Source organism: Ornithodoros turicata, chromosome 2, assembly GCF_037126465.1.
Source record: "Ornithodoros turicata isolate Travis chromosome 2, ASM3712646v1, whole genome shotgun sequence".
Lineage (NCBI taxonomy): Eukaryota > Metazoa > Arthropoda > Arachnida > Ixodida > Argasidae > Ornithodoros > Ornithodoros turicata.
Genome location: NC_088202.1, coordinates 97,254,230 through 97,277,127, shown reverse-complemented (window position 1 = coordinate 97,277,127; position 22,898 = coordinate 97,254,230). Strand labels below are relative to the sequence as shown.

The 22,898-nt window shown below is 45.3% G+C and overlaps 1 long non-coding RNA gene across 1 annotated transcript; it reads left to right on the top strand.

The window, feature by feature from the left end:
* Positions 1-12,916: 12,916 nt before the first annotated feature.
* On the top strand, positions 12,917-14,010 carry LOC135383867 (uncharacterized). Its single transcript, XR_010420112.1, has 4 exons — positions 12,917-13,133; positions 13,201-13,260; positions 13,347-13,411; positions 13,917-14,010. It is a non-coding gene; the product is annotated as an uncharacterized LOC135383867 (long non-coding RNA).
* The last annotated feature ends 8,888 nt before the right edge of the window (positions 14,011-22,898 follow it).

Here is a 22,898-nt window from a genome sequence, read left to right as displayed (position 1 = left end):
TGTTTCTCTGCGTGCAGCCATAGAAGCCATATTAATCTGTAAGTTTGAATTTCAAACACGTCTAGTATCATTTATTTGTTTCTTTAATGGCTTTTTTCCTGCATTACAATTCACTGGCTTGCACTGTGGCATTGAGGAGTGCTCAGTCACCCTCCCAGGTGTATATCGCTCGCTGAGTGACCCCTGGTTTGCCAATTCGGAACGATGCGCAGCTACCCAGGGCCGACGAGCCGCAAACACGGCGAAACACGTGTCCCCTGGTGCTGCCGCATCGTTCCATTAGTATCTGTTTCTCTGCGTGCAGCCATAGAAGCCATATTAATCTGTAAGTTTGAATTTCAAACACGTCTAGTATCATTTATTTGTTTCTTTAATGGCTTTTTTCCTCCATTACAATTCACTGGCTTGCACTGTGGCATTGAGGAGTGCTCAGTCACCCTCCCAGGTGTATATCGCTGGCTGAGTGACCCCTGGTTTGCCAATTCGGAACGATGCGCAGCTACCCAGGGCCGACGAGCCGCAAACACGGCGAAACACGTGTCCTCTGGTGCTGCCGCATCGTTCCATTAGTATCTGTTTCTCTGCGTGCAGCCATAGAAGCCATATTAATCTGTAAGTTTGAATTTCAAACACGTCTAGTATCATTTATTTGTTTCTTTAATGGCTTTTTTCCTGCATTACAATTCACTGGCTTGCACTGTGGCATTGAGGAGTGCTCAGTCACCCTCCCAGGTGTATATCGCTCGCTGAGTGACCCCTGGTTTGCCAATTCGGAACGATGCGCAGCTACCCAGGGCCGACGAGCCGCAAACACGGCGTAACACGTGTCCTCTGGTGCTGCCGCATCGTTCCATTAGTATCTATATATATATCGCTATTTGCTGCGTATATATATATATAAAATGAGGGGAGAAAAGCCATTAAAGAAACAAGTAAATGGCACTAGACGTGTTTGAAATTCAAAATTACAGATTAAGATGGCTTCTATGGCTGCACGCAGAGAAACAGATACTCATGGAAAAATGCGACAGCACCAGAGGACACGTGTTTCGCCGTCTTTGCGGCTCGTCAGCTCTGGGTAGCTGCGCATTGTTCGAATTTGGCAAACCAGGGCTCGCTCAGCGAGCGATATACACCTGGGAGGGTGACTGAGCACTCCTCAATGCCACAGTGCAAGCTAGGTCCTCATCAGCAGTACGCAGGCAGGCAACGTTTGAGCGGATGGCGTCAGAATGTCACGTGGCACGTGATGCCTCCCGTCAGGGTGTCCTCAGCTCTTTGGAGGCACGTATAGCATACGTTTGTAAGTCAAACGTCGCCATGCCAGTACTGGACAGCTGTTTCGGCCTTCTTGGGCCTCATCAGCAGTATGCAGGCACGCAACGTTTGAGCGGACGGCGTCAGAAGGTCACGTGATGCCTCCCATCAGAGTGTCCTAAGACACCTGAAAGCCCAGTGCAAAGCCAGTCAAGTGTACAAGGGGAAAAAATTAGCAGGAGCTCTTTAGCTGCACGTATAGCATATGTTTGTAAGTCAAACGTAGCCATGCCAGTACTGGACAGCTGTTTCGGCCTTCTTTGGCCTCATCAGCAGTACACAGGCAGGCAACGTATGAGCGGATGGCGTCAGAACGTCATGTGGGACGTGATGCGTCCCGTCAAGGTGCCCTAAGACACCTCTGAAAGCCCAGTGCAAAGCCGGTCAAGTGTATAAGGGGAAAAATAGCATGAGCTCTTTGGCTGCACGTATAGCATATGTTTGTAAGTCAAACGTCACCATGCCAGTACTGGACAGCTGTTGTGACCTTCTGACGCCATCCGCTCAAACGCTGCCTGCCTGCGTACTGCTGATGAGGTCCAAGAAGGCCGAAACAGCTGTTCAGTACTGGCATGGCGACATTTGACTTACAAACATATGCTATAAGTGCAGCCAAAGAGCTCCTGCTAATTTTTTCCCCTTATTTATATATATATATATATATGTGTGTGTGTGTGTATATATATATTTATTATATATATATATATATGATTGAAATGTCTGTCATATTTCAACGTTCCGTGTCCAAGGTTGTCACAAAGGAGTAGGCTTGCAGCGAAACGATGACCTAACTAACCTAACCTAACCTAGAACCTAATGAAGAACCAAACAACGGTAACAGAGGCTACAAATCACCACTACGAAAAAACAAAGACATTTCGTATTACATTTAAACTTATGTCACTCAAAGATTCCGCGCGCGAAACATAAATGCCGTTTGTCATCATTAACACATTAACACAATATATTTCGGATACTCGCGAGCCCTGACGTCCGCCACCTAGCAAAAGCGCGCATCGTCCTCGTGTCCGCTCTCCGCCCGACGTCAGAAGGCTGCCAGAAAGTGTGGTGAGGACATGCTCACTCAGCGTCCACCGGTAATGTTCCCTGCCGCATAACAGATTGCCCAGCTTATGACGTCTAGAAATCTTTACAAAATCTGGAAACCAATTTTGATATATTTGGCGTCCCATACAGAAACAAAATTCTGCGACAACACAGTGTGAGACACGTAGATTGCACTGACAAGGAATACGGTAGGAATATAGATGTACAGAATTTGCTCTGTGCTGGCCCTTTAAAACAGATAAGACCCCTTCCAGATAATGGAGATAAGACTCCACTGCAGGCCCTCGAGCATTGAGTCTCTTCGCCTCCCATCGTAGAGCAAACGAGAGCGAACCTGTCGCGATCTCTCTTCGTCCTCGTTCTGCGTGAGCGTGTTTTCTCTACGATATGATTGCTACCAACTGGCCAAACACTCTTCCCTCCTGAGCCACCTCCTGTTCATTAAACTTCTGTATACCCCCCCCCCCCCCTCCTGAGTCTCTTCCCCTTCTTTCTGTTTTGCTTTCTTGTCACACGGGCAGCGGTAACTGCGGTTAGGGCAACCGCGGTCACAGGTAATCGGGGTTACGCCGCTAACCGCGGTTATGGGAAACCGAGCTTGGCTACCTGGGTTTTCGCTAGTTAAGCAAGGAAATGGAGTGTTTCCTTAATCGCGGTTAGCGCTGCCAGTGTGACATTTCCCGCAAGTAATCATGTGTGTGCCGTGTAGTTAATGTTTATTAAGCATTTTAATTACCATTCTGCCCTTTTCTTTTCACGGTGTACAGCGTAATCATAATATACCTGACTCTTGGGTCACAATCACGTGGTCACTGCTAACATGTCACAAGCTACCCTGTGACAACAGCAAACGGTGATTCCCGATAACCACCAGCGGCATGGCCGTGTGGGCTAAGGCGTCCGCTCGTTGGTCGTAACCAACGTCGTGCTGTAGACTGGGAGGTGGCGGGTTCGAATCCTACCACCGGCTGTGCTGTCTGAGGTTTTCCCTGGGTTTTCCGAAGACTTTCCAGACGAATGTCGGCACAGTTCCCCCTGAAGTCGGCCCAGGACGCATACTAACCCCACTGTACCCCACTCCTTCCTGCTGTCCTATCTCCATCTGTCCACATCTGTACGCCGCTCATAGCCACATTTGCTTCGCGGCGCTAACACGGAATAAAAAAAAAAGATTCCCGATAACCGCAGTTTGGTCGGGTGATGGATGTTAGGCGTAACCACCGTCAAGACTGGCCATGTGACAAGGCTATTCATTTTACATAAAACTGTGCCTTATCACAGGGCTTCTCTACTGGTCGGGTATTCCTCCCAGGGGAGGGGGGTATTTAAGAATTTCGTGGGGCGGAATGACACCATGTAGGCCATGACACCATGATGTCAATCCCAGAACATCTCCATCGCCAGTAACGCCTCGACGGTATATAATCATGATGCCCTAGGTGCGCACGGTACTCGAAGGGCCATCTAGCGGTATAAGGTAGCTTGCCAGGAACAATACTTACAAGAAACTCAGAAGAATCAATAACATGCCTCAAATTTTAGTGCGTGTACTGTACGCTATTGTATTTTAGCGTGCAATTTATTGAACGTAATGGTGTTTTGGGACTAAATACAACTTGGTCACATGAGAGCGAAATGTTCCTTAGTACTATCTAGACAAAGTGTATTGTTTTGCAGTTAATATTGAGGGGGGGGGGGCGGATAACGCTTTGCTCACTGCAAAAGCGGAGCATGGAGTTAAAAAAAGGTTGAGAACCACTGACTTATCGCCTATATTGTACACACCAGTCAATCTACACAAATACGCGAACGTCTGCTACGCATTCGTTTGGCTTTGCCCGTAATCTGCAATTGTCCCGGTATCGGATATCCGATCGCCTGCCAAAGTCTGCCGTTTCTAACTGCATCTTCCGTTCTCGAGTTCTCACATCCACCACCGAAAAGAAATTAACGAGGGGCACGTCCGAAAGAAATTCTTCCCGACTGCGTCACAGAAGCCGGCCTTTGAAGGCTTTTGTCGGGACGGATCAAACTACAGGAGCGTTTGGTTACATGGAAAGGGCGGGATCTCACCGTAAAACGTGATTCGAATTGCCGCAGCTGCACTGCAGAGGCAGGGAGCTTAAGTCGAATCATTATATCCGTTGCTGTGGTTTCTTGTTAATGACCCTTTGTCCTTCAACGAATTGATATTGTCAGTGATTGTGGGGTGGTCTATATTCAAGTTGCTGCCATTTATGGTTTGAGATTCACTATGAATATTTACCTCTAAAATACTGGATTGTGTAGCGTAGTCTGAGAAGCTCGAACAGCCAAAAAGAATGCAGGCCTAAGTGTGCTCGTGTGGCAATCAAATGTCAGAAACCCAAACGCTGAAAAATTGTGTTTCATATGCCTTTCTGGACATGTTTTCACTAAGCTTTTTGTTTTCCTTTCTGAATGTTTGCATAAACCAGCATGCTTTCGAACGAAAAAAATAAAAATAAAATAAAATAACGGAATACTTAAGATGGCTGTCGATGAGCCTGTGTGGACAACGTCTGGGATAGCCAAGTTGAAATCTGGACGTAGTACCGTCAACGTGCCTGGCACAAATGCAGAAGTTAATGTCAAACTAAGAAATACACTGTTAATACACTTTATTATGTATAGGTAAAAAATAAAAGAACGGCGCAAATAGGGAAAGCTGCGGACACTTCCGTAGTTTTATTAACTACTTATGCAAATATTGGATACGAGCGTTGCAACAGAAGCTTGACCATCTTCTAGTCATTTATGTATGCATACATACGTCTCCATCCTTTCTTCAGCAATGTATCATTGCGCATGTATTTTAATAACTGTATCGCCGTTCCCTCAAGAAAAGCGCCATGTCCTCCGCAACCACGACGTTCTTATTTATTTAGCTCACGTTTAAATGCTTTATCACTTAATAAATTGCCCTTTTTGTTACATTCCCTACTGCGGTTGTGTGAAGTTTCTTTCTTTAAGAAAGAAATACAAGGTACACAGGGTGAATCTTTCTTGGTTTATTGCATGACACGTTCTTTGATGCAGTAGACTGCATTTCGTCAGGTGTAAAGGAAATTACAGGGGAGCAAGTAGTCTATACCATCGAAGAAGTGACGACAGAAGTGACGACAGAGTGACCATGAAATATACTTAAACACCAGAGAGGACAAGAGGCTCCACAACTGTGGCCGGCGAGGCAAACGGGCTAAGGAGGGATCCGTTGATATAGATATCCAGGGCTGATTTTAAGCGCATGAGGGATTACAGATTTAAATTTGGATATGAAATAAGGAGTCACGGTTTTTCTTTCTTATGTCTGTAATAAAGCTTGATTCTGAGATCCCAAGTTTTAAATCCCTGTCGAACTTGTTTCATCGAATGCCATTTCTTCGAAAACATGACGTTTCATCAAACGCCGATTCATCGAGCTTCGTTTCATCTAATCGGTGGCCGCCGCTTTTTCTTGCGGCAACGTGTGAAATACGTAACAGGCTCCTCTGACCTAACCTTGGTCAGGCGTGGATGAAACGGCGTCGATGAAACGGTGTTCGACGAAACGGCGTTCAAAGAAATGCAGCTCGTGCTGCGTGCGATCTTGAAGGATAAATTTGCACGTCTGGCATCATGTGTTGCCACACGGGCGACAACCCGGCTGGCGTTGTTCTAGACGGGAGGAAGTACTTAATTCCTCCAGTAATTAAACTTGCAGAAGAAATGAAGACTGCATTACGTGGATCCTCTCTGTTCATGAGGCTGGAGCTCATGCAGCTCAAACTTCCTTCGCTGACTTAAGATCCTGGCTAATATGCACCGCGAAATAGCAGTCGCTCTTGCCGGCGGCTGAAAGGATAGACAGAGACGCAGAAGGTTGCAATGAATAATCAAGAGGGAGTTTTAGGAAACGGTAAACGCACTCCGATCCTTTCTTCGTATCGCTATCAGCTAATCAACTATTGCTACCCTGATAGCTGATTGGCTGATAGCGATACGGAAAAGGGAATCGGAGGGCGCGCACGGTTTCTTGAAACTCACGAATATCTGGATATTCCCGAGGAAGTCTAAACTTGTACTAACCGTTATGTCTCTTCCTGAGTAAACCTACCTACCGCTCCTCATGATGAATGAAAATCTCCTACAGTCAGCTCTTCACAACAACCAGTAAGCAGAATAAAGCCGTTAACGTAGAACTACATTCACGACTGGCCTTTCTGTTACGCCCAATTTCGCCTATTCCCATTTCGCCTAATGTAATTATTAGGATTAAGGGGGCGAGATGGGTGCTTGCCATGAGGCGAAATGGGACTGCCGTGCCATCTCATTAGGCGAAATAGGACTGCCAACAAGTGGGCATTGCTATCACTGATTGACGTCACGAGGGAGTGGCTCCGCCTCTGTGTGCAGTCTGTACATAGTTCTAATCAAGTGTCGCGAAAAACGCAGGATGTCCGGAAGGACCGAGTGATGCGGTTCTGCGGAAGAACCAGGACCGCGGCGCCTGTGACGCGACAGTCTCGGAACTCTTCTTCGAACGACACATCATGACTTATAGTCCTTTCCACCAAGACTTCTGAGTGACAATGCAAACAATATAATACTTTTCAGTATTTTCCGACTCAGCACCTGAAATCAAAATGTTGAAATAGCACTTGTCTTTCCTATGTTGCCAACCCCTGATTGCCTTTTCGCGCAACTCGGCGAATGTTTTCTGGGACCACGGGACACTAAAACTGCATTGGTCTGGAAGTTGTTGCTGCCCATCCTAAATACTTCAACTCGCGGACTGTTCCTTCCGGTTGGCAAGTTGATCCTCCATCGATACGACCATGATTTCATCTCATTCATCTTCAGTTCTATTTTCTCAATGAGTGAGCGAGAAATTTCGTTTTTGACAACGCAGTGAGGAGGGAAACAACTCGAAGTCGGCGAACGAAGGCTGGTCTCATACGTAGATTCTGCCATTGAACTATGCCCATTACCCTTTAAAAATGTGTGCAGCTTCTTCGGGCTTTGTGTTCCGCAAGTGAAAGCTTTGAATGGACTCTAAAACCTCCTTGTTAAACACGGGGAATGTGTTTTCGTGTATGCAAAAGAGTGAGTTATGCACCATAGGGGTACTGAGATAAAGATGCATTTCGCTCAAAATGCGACCTTCAGTGATGATTTCTTTTCATTTATTTTTCTTTAAAGCACCCTTGGGGCATTACATCAGCGAGGGGCACGAAAGACTTGAGGGATACAGAGAAAAAGCTAACACAGGTATAGCATAACGTCGTACAAAGTAACACTACATAATATAACAGAGTAGAATCTAACATATTACAAAAGGAGGCTTACCAAAGCAGTTTCGAAGTCATCGCTTGCGGTTGAATATACTGCTAATTCATGAGGAATTCTGTTCCAGCCATTTTTGGTTCTTGGGATGAAATAATTAAGACAAGCAGATGCACGGCAATGTCGTGTGCCGACTTTGAAACGGTGATCTGTACTGGAGGATATATAATTAGGTGTGGGAAGGAGAGCTTTCCCTTGTTTCATTAATGGGAAGAAGAGCTGATCGCAAGCAATTGTCGTAGTAGCACACTTTGTGAAACAGCAGCAGTCGGGGACATCTTACGGCAGCCTGATAAGAGAGGAAGGTTAATGGAGTGTCTTCGGGATTATATACTTGACAGGCACGAGTACTTCCGATAGATGAACCGGACTGCTCTGTTTTGGACAGCACCGAGGGATGCGGAGAGGGTTGACTGTGATGGGTCACAGATTACTGAAGCGTTGGAGGAACGTGTATTAAAGGGACCATGAAATGATTTTCGCGAATTCCGAGTACTCTACAGGAAACCGTTCTCATGATCCCTCACTATCGTACACAGATTGACTTTTAACCGTATTCAGTACAACGGGCGTGCAGCTATCAAACAAAAATAGCGGGGCGTGACCGCTGGATATATACATTCGAAGCGGGTTTACGGTTACGTCACGGTTTACGTCATCGCCATCCAATTCTCTCAGCCAACTGTGAACGACGAGGAGGACACACCCCGCGGGACCATGTGGGTGCATGGTTTCGGTTTGGACAACAACGACGTCGTATATCTGCCGTCGAAATCACTTGAAATATGGCGAAAGGCAAACTGTCAGCAATGGAGGAAGAGATTATGCGACACAAACAGCGTCTATGGATCGTTCGGTACTCAGCAGCTCCGAAAATGTCACCGACGGAGGTATGTTCTGACGAAGAAGAAGTTCAAAGAGGAAAACGTGCTCCAGTAACCATGCTGACCACTGATCTCGATTGAAAAAAGGCTGGATCGCGGATAGGGAACGCGAGCGTGCGGCAACCGGCCGCCATCTTACTGTACCCAAAAGAGTCGCCGCAGCGATCATGGCAACTTCTTGCAATTACGGTCGTACCAACCGTACCGGCAATGATACAGGGCCGAAATTTCTACACCTGAGTCATTCTTTATCAAGGAATAAGTAGGCGTCCATTCTGTACATTTATTTGACAGTTATGAAGTTTTTTTTTTTTTTTGCCCAAAACCAGCACTGGGTGTAAGTTGTTTGATCGCTCTTCCGAGGTTCAATCGAACACACTTGCATTTTACCCGCCGGCAAATACAGTTTGAGTGCATAATATGCTGGAGAGAACATGTTACGCTACGCTGATAGTGGTGTCATCAATATGTGCGAGCACTCGAGCGCTTTTCTGCATGCATTGCTAGCACGGTACCAAGTGCACAGTCATTTCTTTGAACCACCTTCGCGTATAGGTTCAGTATTACGTCGTAATAAGACCAAGAGGGTCGCCTTTTTCACGTATTGGTATTGTTTTGTGCCTTGGCTTGATTTGTGACAAAATCCTACGTAACGGTGGTGTGGTGTGACTTGGATACCGCCTTTGTGTCTGAGTTATGTTGTCAGCTTGTTGCGATAATAATAATTTGTAGCTTGTCGTGTTATTTGTAGCAGTGTGGTCTCTCAATACAGGTTTCCTCACGGGGGCTACCCAGAGGATCGTCTGTGTCATCGAGCATCATCTGTGTCATCGTCTGATGCGATCGAGCTTACAGATAAGTATCATGTTCCTCATTCACGGATTCCAACTTTACGCGGAGGAACCACCCCAGTGCACGCACTGTGGTGAGCCTCTCTCAATTTTGCACATTCTCTTTACATGTTCGCATCATGGAACATATCACTTCAGAGAGTTTTATATACACCTTAGGCCCCTTCACCCAGCATTGTGTCTTAGTGATGAAGCTATAATTCTTTTTAGAACAGCGTTTAAACGTTGAAATTTTTAAAAGATATTGGAATTGTAAACCCTGTTTTAAACTGATGTTTTAAACATTTATGCAATGCTTTCCTTTCTGTCCTTCACAGCTGCTCGACATACGCAAGAAATGGGTGCAAAACCTGAGCAGTGCCCAAACTTCGATCACTGCAGCACCTCCAAAAAGTAAAAGCATATGTGTCACATGAGATTTTTAAAGGTATTCATAGTATATAATACCTTGCATTAACTGTTGTAGGTCTAATCCACCTCTACAATATACACCCTCAGGAATTAAAGCTCGTTGTGGAACTGTGATCATTGTTTCAGTTACTAGGCATGCACATATATGCTATAAGAAGAAAATTATTTCTTGAGAATGCACTACTGTTGATCACACTGCACCTGCAGCTGTAGGTTTACCTTCGGCCTCTTGGAACCCTCTGTAGTTGCCTTAGCTGCAGGAGGAGTGTCCTCCAGCATGTCAACTACTTGCAGAAATATTGACGTATTTAAGATTATATGACACAGTTTGAAGGATTTCAATTCAGGAAATTTGCAGTGGCAGGGCCTGCCAGAGTGAAACCTACTGAATATTTTATGGTGTCGAAGTGGCAGTTCCTTCAGTATAGGAATATCTTAGATGGGAGCAAAAAGCTTGAAATTAACAAAGTGTTGTTTGTATTAAGCAATTTGTAATATACTGAACACATAGGCAGCAAAACAAAAATTTAAAATTCAGCATGTATGAAAATTGGGTGCAACAAATCTGCATAGTGTACCTGTACATTGTCATTCCTGAGATATATATTGTCATTGCAGGCAGGTCACAAAACAATAAATGTATTGTTTTGTCACTTCCCTGCACATTCATTGTATCTTGAAATGCGTATATGCCAGAATAAATGTTGAACTTGAAAAATGTATATTCTCTTTATTCATCACTTATCTTCTTTACAAAAGCATATCGTGTTACATCTTTGTCACGCAGAATGCACAACCCAGAAAGCCATCTTCCATTAAACATCACGTTTGACATGATTCAGTTGGTATCATTTCATAGACAGGGTACACCAGGGTTCCAGTTTCAAGCTCCAAATCGTCATGTTGCACTTTGGAAACCGTACATGTGTAGTGCAAGAGAGCCCTCGCACATTAAAATGTAAGATGGGAGTCACTGTTAATGCAAAGTAACTCCTAGAGACTGACGCTGCAGAAAAGTGTGCAAACTGAGGAAAGTGTCATAGAAGATCTTCAGAAATCGTGCCTGGTTTCACGGCAGTGCTACCAGACTCCCTTTTAGATGATGATGATAATGATTGGAGTTTCAGATGTGCAGCTGCATTTTTTGCAACGTGCTCCACATAACAAGCATGACAAAGTCAGCAGTGGATGGCAGGCCCCCGTCCCTACGCAGCTTTGTTCACGCTGCAGTTCTATTGAGCAAAAGCATGTGAGTACGCGTGAAGGACATTCAATTTCACCTGCAAATAATCAGAGCAAGTGAAGGAAAAAAGTGCGGTACTTCAAAAGTAATGTAAAGTAAAGTAACTTGATTAAGTTTACATCAATGCCTAGATTAACTGGCCTAAGCGTGATCTAATTGCGTGAAGTAATTGTTTGGGATGCTTCGGTGTGTTCATATTTGCGAGGCATTACGTCGAAGACACCACTGTCGTTTACTAAAAGACTCTTGCTTGCTTGATATAAATCACACTAAACGCACACGCCTCTCTGAAACAACGGTTGTGATTCTACGGGGCGATTTCTTTCTACCATGCGGGCATATCCTTTCTGGGACCGTTCTTTGTGGAACAATTTTTCTCCAGAACGCAGCACGGGATATTATATACATGGCTGTTGTTAATCTCACATCGTTTCTTATTGAAATATTGGCTGGGAAACGTGCTGTAGTACAATCCCCAGCGCTGCACTGCAGTGACGGTCTAGTTTCGGAATGCAAAACATAACGTAATTAAGAATCGAACGGTAGGACACCTGTGAAACACTGTTAGGATACATCAGTATACTGGCACCTTACAAAATTGTGTGACGACAAACAACGATCAACGCCTGCAGCGCAATAAATACTCACAATCTCCGTTGCCTCCCATTGTTTTCTATGGGCGCACACAGCGCTTTAGGGCCTCCCAACATGGCGGCCCGAATGCGTGCCTCTCCCCCACGAGCCCCTCTCCCATGCGCGATCCAGCTTTTATACAGAGAGATCAGTGATGCTGACAGTCAACGGCTATATTACATTTTTCGTAGGATTCTGTGTCAACGGTCAGAAACCATCTTGTCTCCGGGTCAAATTAAAACATATTTCACGGCGTTGCAGTTTGCTCGCAAAAGCCCGTCCACGAACCGGCAACATGTTCTGTCTATGATGTCACGACCAGTTCACCTCGGAGGCGGGCCGTAGTAGCTGCCGTTCACGCCCGTCAATATACGCCCGGTTAATATAGAATATCTTCACTATTTGAACGATTTTCGACTTCATATTTCACACAGTGAATGCTTTCGTACAGGGGAACAGATTAAAAATGATCGTGGGCTTGTCAAATATCCTTTCATGGTCCCTTTAAGTATGCGAGACGCTTGAGTTTGGACGGTACCATGGAAAGCGAGCAATGTATAAAATCAAGCAAACGATTTGCGTCAGAAATAGGTTGGGAAATGTGAACTTTCCTATAGCGAGGTTACTGGTGATGTGTACAAATTTTGCGAGTGTTTGCAGTACGTGACTTGCGGCGTGAGAACGGCTTGTGCTTACATTTATCAGTATCCAGCTTCATAGGCCAAGAGGAACACCATGCAGCGATTTCATCAAGATCAATTTGGACTATAAGGGCGTCATTGCTGTTAATAGGGAGTTTTAGTGTACCGTACGCTGTCGCCTTTACGTACACTCTAAGACCGGTCGCGGATAAAGGGCGGATAAGAGGCGCATATTTTGCTGTTGTTGTTAATTGTCTGCCAGCCTTATCCGCCACACCACCGAAACGTTAACAACAACAAAAAGAACGCAATAACAAGACAAAGAAAACAAGCTTCCCGCAAGTGTTCACCGAAAGAAAAGTGGACGTATTTCTTTGTTTTGTTTGTTGAGTGCCTCGCGAAACAGTGTGGCAGATAGAATCGCGGCGGCTACCAATGTTCCTAAGTTCGCAGCTGTGTCATTGCTGCAGGTTGCATCACGTCGTGCAACGGTCGGCGTCTTGGTGGTGGTTGGTTACGCGGACGCCGCTATTATTTCCGAAGCAGTTTGTCAGTTTGTCTCCTTGGCTGTGATACATTGTGACATCGCTGGCGTTGTAGAAGACCGGTGCCTAGACTGATGGGCAGTATGAACGCATCGTTGACATCGTACAACTTTCGCTAGAAAGTTGTTGTCAGTACAACTTTGTCAGCCGGGCCTCCATGTACAGTTGGTATCCGCCGATCGGCCATGAAAATGCCGGTAAGCAACAGGCTGCGCATTGTGTACCGTTTCGAGCACCTTTACGAAATATTGTCCATACTTGCAGCACAACCACCTCTCGTAGTTGCCTCAGACGAAGAAAATGATGTTCTGCGCGTCTATACCGGTAATTCACCTTTCTGTGATTGCGTTTCTACGTCCTGTTGCATTTACGTTTAATTTTCCTCCGTGTGAAACTCGTCTTTCTTTCAGACTTAACTGGTGACACTCCGTCCTCCGACTACACTGGGGGGAACACTGTGATCGGAATATTTCGGGTAAGGACATTTCGAATTATTCCTAGCAGCTGGTGTTCGTTTACTGAGCTTAGATAGCTTAGAAGTAAGCCCATATCAACTCGTGTCTATGCCGCACTATTTAATTCTCAATAATAAGAAACGACACCTGGATGCAGAAGAGTGTGAGCATGTGAATGTGTGTCACAAATTATTCGGTTAATTGTAGCAATGCCCAATGTTTGCACTGATATTTTTTTTTCTTTTTTTTACAAACCTGGGTGCAGGGAGACTCCTATGCAGAGTATACATGCGTCTTATTGGGATCCCGATTAATGTGGAGAGACAGTTTTGTCTTGCCTTAATATTTTGGCGACTTCATGAGCGCCAACTTAATCCCTTACCATCCTAAGTGTGTACAGCAGCGTTCATAACTGCACTCTTATTTCAGTTCTGTTGATTATAATCTACTGAGAGATATCATATTCACTGCATTCTACCAAAGTGAGAATGGACAGACATCATACTCGGATTACTTTTATCGTAGTGACCCTGGTCCCTCAAGCTCAATTTAAGAAGTCCTTATGTATTCAAGTACCTCATCCACTACAGTGCCCTTCAAGTTCATCAGACATTGGTGCTCCTGGTACAGTACTGTTACCTGCTCTCAAACTGCTTTGTTGTATTAGGAAGGGAACAGCATGTTGAGGCACGAAATTATTTAGCTTAATTTGTGTTGGTGTTGTATCCAATTTGCCATCTGGGCAATGCATTCTGATGAAGCATAACAAAAAGAATAATGTTCTTCTGCATTGCACAAGTCTTGAACAAGATCACCTGCAACATCCACGCTCGCATTGCTCTAATATAATTCTTTTTGTGAAATCCAGTAGCTTAAAAAAACAACTGTCTTGTCAGGAATACACCCGCAAGCCTGATAGATACCGAAGTAGTGGTGCTGTACGTGATCTTTGTGTGTTGTGTGCCAATAAAGATTGAATTCGCTTTCCACAGAGCTGTGTGAAGTGTGGTGATTGGAAACATAGCATATAGTTGAAGTAGCGCATAACAGTGGAGGCGCATAGAGCACGCGGCGTGTAACGTAAAGGCGCATAGAAGCCGGGGCGGTTAACCTCTGTGGCGGATATATCCGGCCTCAGAGTAAGCGCTATAAATTTGCAAAAAATAGCGCCTATTTATCCGCCACCGGGTTTAGAGTGTACGTAAGGGATAGCGTTGGCGGTTCTGCGCACGCGCAAACCATAAAGAGAGCTCCGCGCAGTGCGCAGGAGCACCACGCTATCCCTTACGCACTCAAAGGCGATAGCGTACGATGCACTAAAACTCACTGTTGACTGTCCTGTATACCGCACAATCGTCTGCGAAGAGACGAACATGCAAGGACAAAGATGCTGGAAGATCATTGAAGCAAGGAAATATTAGGAAACACGTCCTTGGGGGATGACACACAGTTTACTTCTTTACACTTTTTTGGTGTAAATGGCTTGTCCCATGGCGCACACCTTTTTGATGTTGCCTTTACACTAGAATGAAGGATGTTTTCTAAAACACCCTTTAATTACCCTTAAAAGGGGAGCATCCTATTGAAAACACGTCTTAGGATGGAGTTGTTTTCTAGCAAATACTCCCTCTCGCTAGTGTAATACAAGCTCCCGCGGCAGCATGCCGAGACATACAACGTTCTTGCTTCTATGGCAAGCACCACCCTGAACATAACAGTGTTCCAGCCGTGGTTCCAACGTACAACAGCGCAGTGCGTCGCAGACGCGCCTCGTTAGCTTGGTAACACTGTGGGATCAGCGTGAGTGCCAAAGTTTGGAGAGACCTGGGCAGCCTCGGTAGCCTATATTGGCGTCTCGAATGGATCATATACTGAAATGCAATTTGTTGGGGCACGTTCGTTAAGTGTAGTGGGGCGGAAAACGTTTGTAACGGTGACGGGAATGCGCTTTTCCAATTAACACGTATGCCTGCAACGCGTCAAGGATACCAGCTAAATTCCTAACATCCTTCCCTGTTAAATACTGTGTTTTTAACTCAGGTTATCGTCTACAATGTGATTGCTTGCTGAGCGGAGCTGTGAAACCAGCATAATTTTTCTTTCAGGAACTCAAACACTATTTTTAACAGCATATTCCCCGTTCCAATTGTGTAAAAAAGGTGTATTGGACGTAAATACCTTTTTCAACACCTCACCTTGCACCCTTAATGGTTCACATTGGATAACATGTGGTGTATGTCGATATTACACCTTTAGTAATGCTCTTCTTGCACCCTGTGCTTCAGTCTGCGGGATAGAAAAGGATGTTCTAATAAGAATACCCCTGTTTTGAGCGAATAAAGGTGTAAAATTATTTACTGTGCACTTGTAACAGGGGGGGCTTAGGACGTCATTTACGGTTACTTGTTGAAACCAAGATGATAGAAAGCTGTGGAGCCAAGAAAGTACGTGAAGAGCCATGTTAAGTTGGGATCAATGGGGTACGATGGGTACAATCTTGAATGAGAAACTAGGTCAAAAGCTTTGCTAAAATATAGGGAAACAGCGTCCACTTCGTTATTTTTGTCTAGCGTGGTGTAAACGGTACAAAAATCCAACATTGAAGTTTTGAACCTATTTAATGACACAAACTTATTTAATGACACAGCTTACAGGAAAGCTTGTGTCATTAAATAAATTGAAAACTTCAGTGTTGGATTTTTGTACCGTTTGTGGCTTCCGTGGACGTCGACGATACCCTTCATCTTTCTTGTGCTGTTATTATAGCGTGGTGTGTAAATCACATGTGAAAGCGAGGAGTTGTGTTCCACAAGAAAAGTTCTTGCGGAAGCCATGTTGGTTTTTAAAGAAGTTTTTGGCATCCAGAAAAGAAAAAAAATATGGGGGTGATTAATATGTTCCATAATCTGACACGATGTACACGTTTAGCGAGATGAGGCGATATTTTCCACCATCTTGACGGTCACCGCGTTTGAAGACAGGGACAACCTTCCCGAGTTTCCAGTCAGATGGAACGTGTCCGGAGTGAAGAGACTGTGCGTAGATTTTATATAGGAAAATACTAGAAAGGGGGGGGTGTATTTCGTATTTTTCAAACACTTAGCATGAATGCTATCAAGACTTGGAGCTGATGTATACTGCTTAACGATCCTATATAGCAGAGCAGGGATGCCGAACTCATTCGTGTCCGCAGGCCGCATTGAGCCTTGGAAGAACTATGCGGGCCGCATACCGCAGCTTTACGTCGCCTGTTTCCGATATAGATTGCAAAACACAGAACTTAAAGGAACATAAAACGCATGTATTTAGGTTATTTAGAGCTGCTCAATCAGATGGTCAGCAATCGTTTTTATTTAATGTGTATAGAGAGGAACCTTTTTTTTTTTACTATTGCGTCAGCATCGTGTGAAAGTGATGTGATTGTGCCGTTGCAATCTTAAGGACATCGTTGAGGTGTTCGTTTCTTAGATTTCTTTGATATATTCAGGTTCAACACAGAAAACGCCTGATCGTGGACGTATGTTGGCACAGTTGCCTCGCGACGTAACCCCAGGAATTAGCCTATTATTATTAGACTATGTTGTACCCAACATCGACAGGTTTGACCGCCTAGCACATACGTATATCTCCAGATATTTTCGTACAACGTAAGGATTGAACGAAGCCCACCAACTTCAGTGAACTTGTTCTTATCGGTGCGTTGCACTGCAGGTCATATCAGTTCCATTATTTGTCAGTCACCAGGAAGTTGTCAACAAGTGCGGAAAACGGCGAGTCAAAAAGCTCCGTTTCAGTTATCCTGCACACGAAGAATCCTTGCTCAAATCCACTTGGGAGATCACCAAGCGTGCGAATGAACCTGTCCGTTTCTGATAGCATTGAAGGCACCAATATTACAAATCGGCCATGTATGGTTTGCTCACAATTTTGGTAGGAATGTACTAGTAATATCAATCAAGTAAAAATCAGACACAGCTACAGGCTTAGAGAGTCATCAGCGAAGACGGCCAAACCAACACGGTGACTGACGGGGAAAGTCGAACTTCCAACCTTCTTTAATTATGGTTAAAAGTTTAACGTTGGACGTTGATTGATTGATTCGCAAAATATGGAGTGTAGATGAGAGTGGACTGTGTGAAGTTGGACGTTTTCCGGCTGTCTTTGTGTTACTTTTACTGTTTTTGTCGTCTTCGCTGTTGTCAAGTGCCAACCGGCCCCGCTTGTCTCTCATGGCGAATTCGGGAGGCTATTTCATGGCCACACGGCTTTGCGCTCAAAAATTGGTAGGTCGGCGCCCTAGCTGGAACACGTGACCGTTGCAACCCGAGCATGAGTGCCAGGAATCTAGCGGTTTTAACAGCTTGGATCACGCTATGCGCATCGCCGTCGCTCGTATTCGGGTGTTGTCGTCTGCTAACCCACGCGAACTTTGACGTGCGTACCAATAAGGGCCTTCACTACCTTCGCGATGCGGATATGACGACACCGGATATAGTTGGGCAATCCGCTGCCCGATGGCTTCGAGGCCGGGCGAAAAAGTGCTAGCTGTCAAATTCTTGTCGTTCGGAAAGTGTCACTCGAGCACGCGAGATCTGGCACAATGGGCGAGAACAGGCCGGGTCTACACTCTTAAAAATGAACTTCACCGCATAGCACGCTCCTATCCAACCACCATCTGGAATGATATCGTTATCTGCCCTGATTTGTTGAAAACGGGAGGCGTACGCCTTTTTTGTGACACTTATGCTGTTCATAATTGTCACAAAAAAGGCGTACGCCTCCCGTTTTCAACAAATCAGGGCAGATAACGATATCATTCGATATGATGGTTGGCCAAGAGCGTGCTATGCGGTGAAGTTCATTTTTAAGAGTGTACGCTCTAAAAACTGAACTTCACCGCAGGGCACGCTCTGCCCCAACCACTGCCAGTAATGGTAGAGTTATCGCTTCTGATTCGAGGAGAGGAAGGGGGGGCGTACGCCTTTTTGTGTCAATTATCATGTACCCAAATTGACACGAAAAAGGCGAACGCCCCCCTCTCTCTTCGAATCAGAAGCGATAACTCTATCATTCATGGCAATGGTTGGCGCAGAGCGTGCTATGCGGTGAAGTTTATTTTTTAGAGTGTAGGAAAAATAGTTTCCACGAAATGACCACCCGCATTCGTCATTAGTTAGAGATTCATCGGCTGTTACATGTCAGTGGCAACAGTTTTCTATCACTAATGCAAGGTGAACTCCACGATCACAGAACCCAATGGTAACGTCACGACCATTGGTGAAGCGAATATTTTTTATATCTGTTACTTTTATATACGAATATTTTTTTTTTTCGCTCGGGGGCCGCGCGGGCCGCATGACAACCCCAGGCGGGCCGCCACTTCTGCACCCCTGCTATAGAGTCTTAACTTCAACTTAACTTAACGTAAATGAAGTCGTCTCCATTTAATCTTACTTTTCTTTTCCAATCCAATCCATTTAAGTTAATGACAACAGGCTCGCCTTGGGGAACATCATCACAATTTGCACGGATTTTCTCTTAATATATTGGGCAAGTTTGTAGTATAAAATTCGTGCCTAGCCGCGCGGGATCAAGCACAGGCTGCAACGAAAAAGGAGAACCGCCTTCTTTATTCACGTGACACGTTCACCTCAATAGTCGAAATTGGAATAGGGGAAGTGGGAAGACATGGGCTTTTCGGGATCCGTTTGCGTCTGGAGTATATGACATACCCAAGGTTCCGTATTTTCGGCATTTATTCCTCGGGATTTTCGGTGTGTTTTTTTTCGGCATTTATATGTTTGACAAATTTCGACGTTCATGCCTAAAATAGATGATGAAAAATCGGCAGCTGTAATCACAAGGCAGGACTATGGAAGGAGAGCAGCTTGGTAGGACATTGAGAACACACAAAAAAAATTCATTTCCTTTGTTGGAGAGTTCCACGTGTACTTGAACCCTTTCGACCCACTGATGTCACCTCGTTTCCACCTGGAAATGAGGTGAAGGAAAAACGAAAATGTGATGCCCCAGAGGAAGAAAAGTGCGATCAGGTACCGGCATTTTCGGAACATGCCGAATTTCTAAAAAATATTCGGCGAGTGTTTTTCGACAATTTTCGGCAAATGCCGAAAATGCTGAACCCTAGACATAACCTAGGGCTTGTCGAAAACCCGTTCGAGAGATATTATACTACACTCTCAGCAATGAACGAGGGAAACGAATTCAACAACTGAAATGAAGCAGTCAAACAAGTCTATACAACTAGCGGTTTTCCACAAGCCCATTTGAGACTTCGCAGATTCCCAGCATAACACAGAATGAAAGGACGGAGATTTCGATAGCGAGGACTGTTAAAACGTGGCCCCCGGCACACTTAGAGAGGGTTCGATCTATTTCAAGGCATGCTACTGCACGGCGAACTTCTGCCGGCAGACTCCACGGTAAGTCATTTCCAATTACCCGCTGAAGTTATAACTCCAGGGTTTCGCAAACCAGACCAAGAAGGAAAAGCATTTTATAGGGAAGACTTTCGATTGCAGACCTAGGAAATAGCGCTATTCACACGACTTTTTTTTTTCTAAGCACAGAGCATCATGCGAGAATGGGAAGCTTTTGTTTCTTGTCCCATGAACTATGGGATGGTGCATACAGTAAAGACACCACACCCTTCATGAGGGAGCTTTCCTGTTTGACGACAGTACATGAGTGGGCCTCCGATGTAGTTCCGATCGAACTCCCAATCGTCGGAACTGCACATCCCCCCCACGGAACTCACCGAGCTTCTCTGTTACGTGACATTTGTGAATCAAAATCGGCACAGTCACTGATTCATCCCGTTCAGTCCCCAATCGCCGTGCATGCCACGCACATTTGGTTCGACCATATCACGAGTCACCGATTCATATCGCAGTAAGCCCTCTCGATTTAGTTGATCGCATCGATAAACAAGAGCCTGGAACAGGGCACATTCCACGTCTAGTTCTCATCAAATCATAACGCTCTGAGGGTCACTGCCTACGTAATCACTGTCTCTAGTACAAGTGCTATTAGGAATAAGCACAGTGTACAGAAAGAGAGTTCGACAATGAAGATTTCTTCTCGGTTACATGCACAAGCGTTCATGAAAAAAACACTAACTTTAAGCTCCTACATGTAACCCTTTCTCATGGCTGATCCCTGTATGAATATTCACTATGTTTCGGTACACCTCTAAAAAATGAACATAAATACTTTCTTACCTTGAGCGTGTCAACAACGTACTTAACGCATCTGACGCAACTGGCACAAATGTAATTGCACTACATTTTTGAAATGATAGCCGGCCCGCCTTGCCGCTTCGTATTAGTCGATGTTGACTGAGAGACCCCCTGAACGTCAAATTCCGTAAATTCCGTCAACAATACTGCGGTGCATTTGATTTTCCACTCGCAAGCGTAGACGAACAGTTAACCGCGCGTCCTCGCGTTCTGGGGTTATGGTCGTTATGGTGGTTATTGCTTATCAACTGCCAGGCGAGAGAGAGACGGTTGGCGACGCATGTAAGAGCGGAAGGAAGCAAACACAAGAAACAAAAAGTGAGAGACGTTTTGGCTTACCCGGCACAAATAGGCGGCACATTACATTCGGTGGACAACTTTACTCTCATGAAGCGTTAGGCCTTGATTTGTGCCGCGTGTTTGGAGTAAAATCACACATACAGCCTTGTATCGCCTGCACTGTCTTCATGGAAAAACGCTTGGAATAGGCGTTTTTCCATTGCAAGCCGCACAGTAAGCGTATTTGGGCTTAGAGTGCAGCACGCGTTGCATCTCGAACTCTTTCATCTCGTGCGAAATGCACTGTCAAAGCTGCAGCTAAGGATTTTCCTTATGAGAGTAGCGAAATTTTTGTGTAACAGGACCGAGGTCTTCTGCATTACAGCTTTTTGTTAGGCCAAGACGTGATTGTCGAGCCGCTGCCATATCAGATTAGTGGCAGCAGCCAACAGTAATGTGCTGCATTCCTTGTAACCACATGAGGCAGCACACCGTCGTCATGTGAGCCAGCGCGAGCCGGCTGCCCCATGACGACCACACTGTGGGTCGTCACAGGACACTATAGGGACAAACACAGACACCACAAACAGAGAACACACACAGTTGCGCTCACGTGCAGCCCAGCGTGCAGTACACTTGTGAGGGGCCTACCCATGGAGGTAGGCCCCTTTACACGTACTCCAACTCTAACCTATTAATACTGGAGAACAACAGATTATGAGAAATATTTTCAGGAACAATACTGCTCCGCGGTCGTTAGGCCGTTTTCCAAGACACGGTCAGCCATAAGGCAGGTCGCTTGCTGAGGAGCCCACAAAAGAGCAGGATGGCCGTCTTCAGCTGGGAAACACATAGACTACAAGCAGGTATTAAAACAAACAAGGGCTGGTGTGCGTGCCGTTCCTCAGTAAGGTAATTGAAGTAGACACTCTTCCTCAGTCCTCGACTTTTGTTGCGCTTCATCATGGCAATTTGTAGCCCACGTTCGGCGCATGCGGAGTGTGCACCCGCTATTTGTTTGCGTGTGCAATGCTGCTCTCTACGCAGGTGTTACACTAAATGGTGTAGGTAACATCCAAGGAGATGCCGTGAAGGTTTCCATCGGTTTTGATTAAGGAATTTGAAGTTATAAGTTTCATTGTACAGGTACTTTGCGATAAATTACAACTGTATATCTGACGCCTACGAGCATAGCATGGGTCCGGGCTGTTGGGTATAACTCAATCGGTTTGTTGGATTTGATGTTCACTATGTCTTGTCGTAGATGGCGCACGCATCCTGCTTTCTTTTGTGTAGCGGATAAGTTCCTCAACCCGCTTTTACAGTGCATAAATACAATGCTACAAGCGTGCGGTCGGTACCCTCACTTCATTAGCTGAACCTTAAGAGAAACCCTGATTCTGCATACATCGTCTCGTAAGCGGTATGTCTGCATAGTCCAAATAGGCTTTTAAGGAACACTCACAAGCGGTACGGGCTTATAGCTCAAGTCCTGCATCATGCCACGTAGAGCTGCGTCGGTCAAATGGATCCGACCGCGACGTACAGTTTCCGAAATGGAGGCCGCTCTAATGGATGCCAGGATCGATACTGCAATCTCAACCGGATGGCCATCCGTAAATTGCCACTGGAACGCCACTAGTGATGTGTGGATTCTTGCCAACCGTACCAAAAGCGAGCTAAACTGTAGCTCTGCCGCGGATATGGACATGCTGTAGGGAGTCACGTCTGCGCAAATATTCACATAGGAAATGCTAGAAGCAACCATCTGATAGCGTTGTTTCTACGTTAGCTGCAAGAAAATCAATTAACAGTATCGGGCACCGCAAGAAAGAATACCGTGGGTATCATGCCTTGCCGGCTTGCCGAATTATGTGCCGTTCACAGAACTCACTTTAACAGTGAAGGGTGGCACAGGAGGCTACATCCGTTGGAGAGGCGCTACAGCTATAACCGCATGTGAATATTG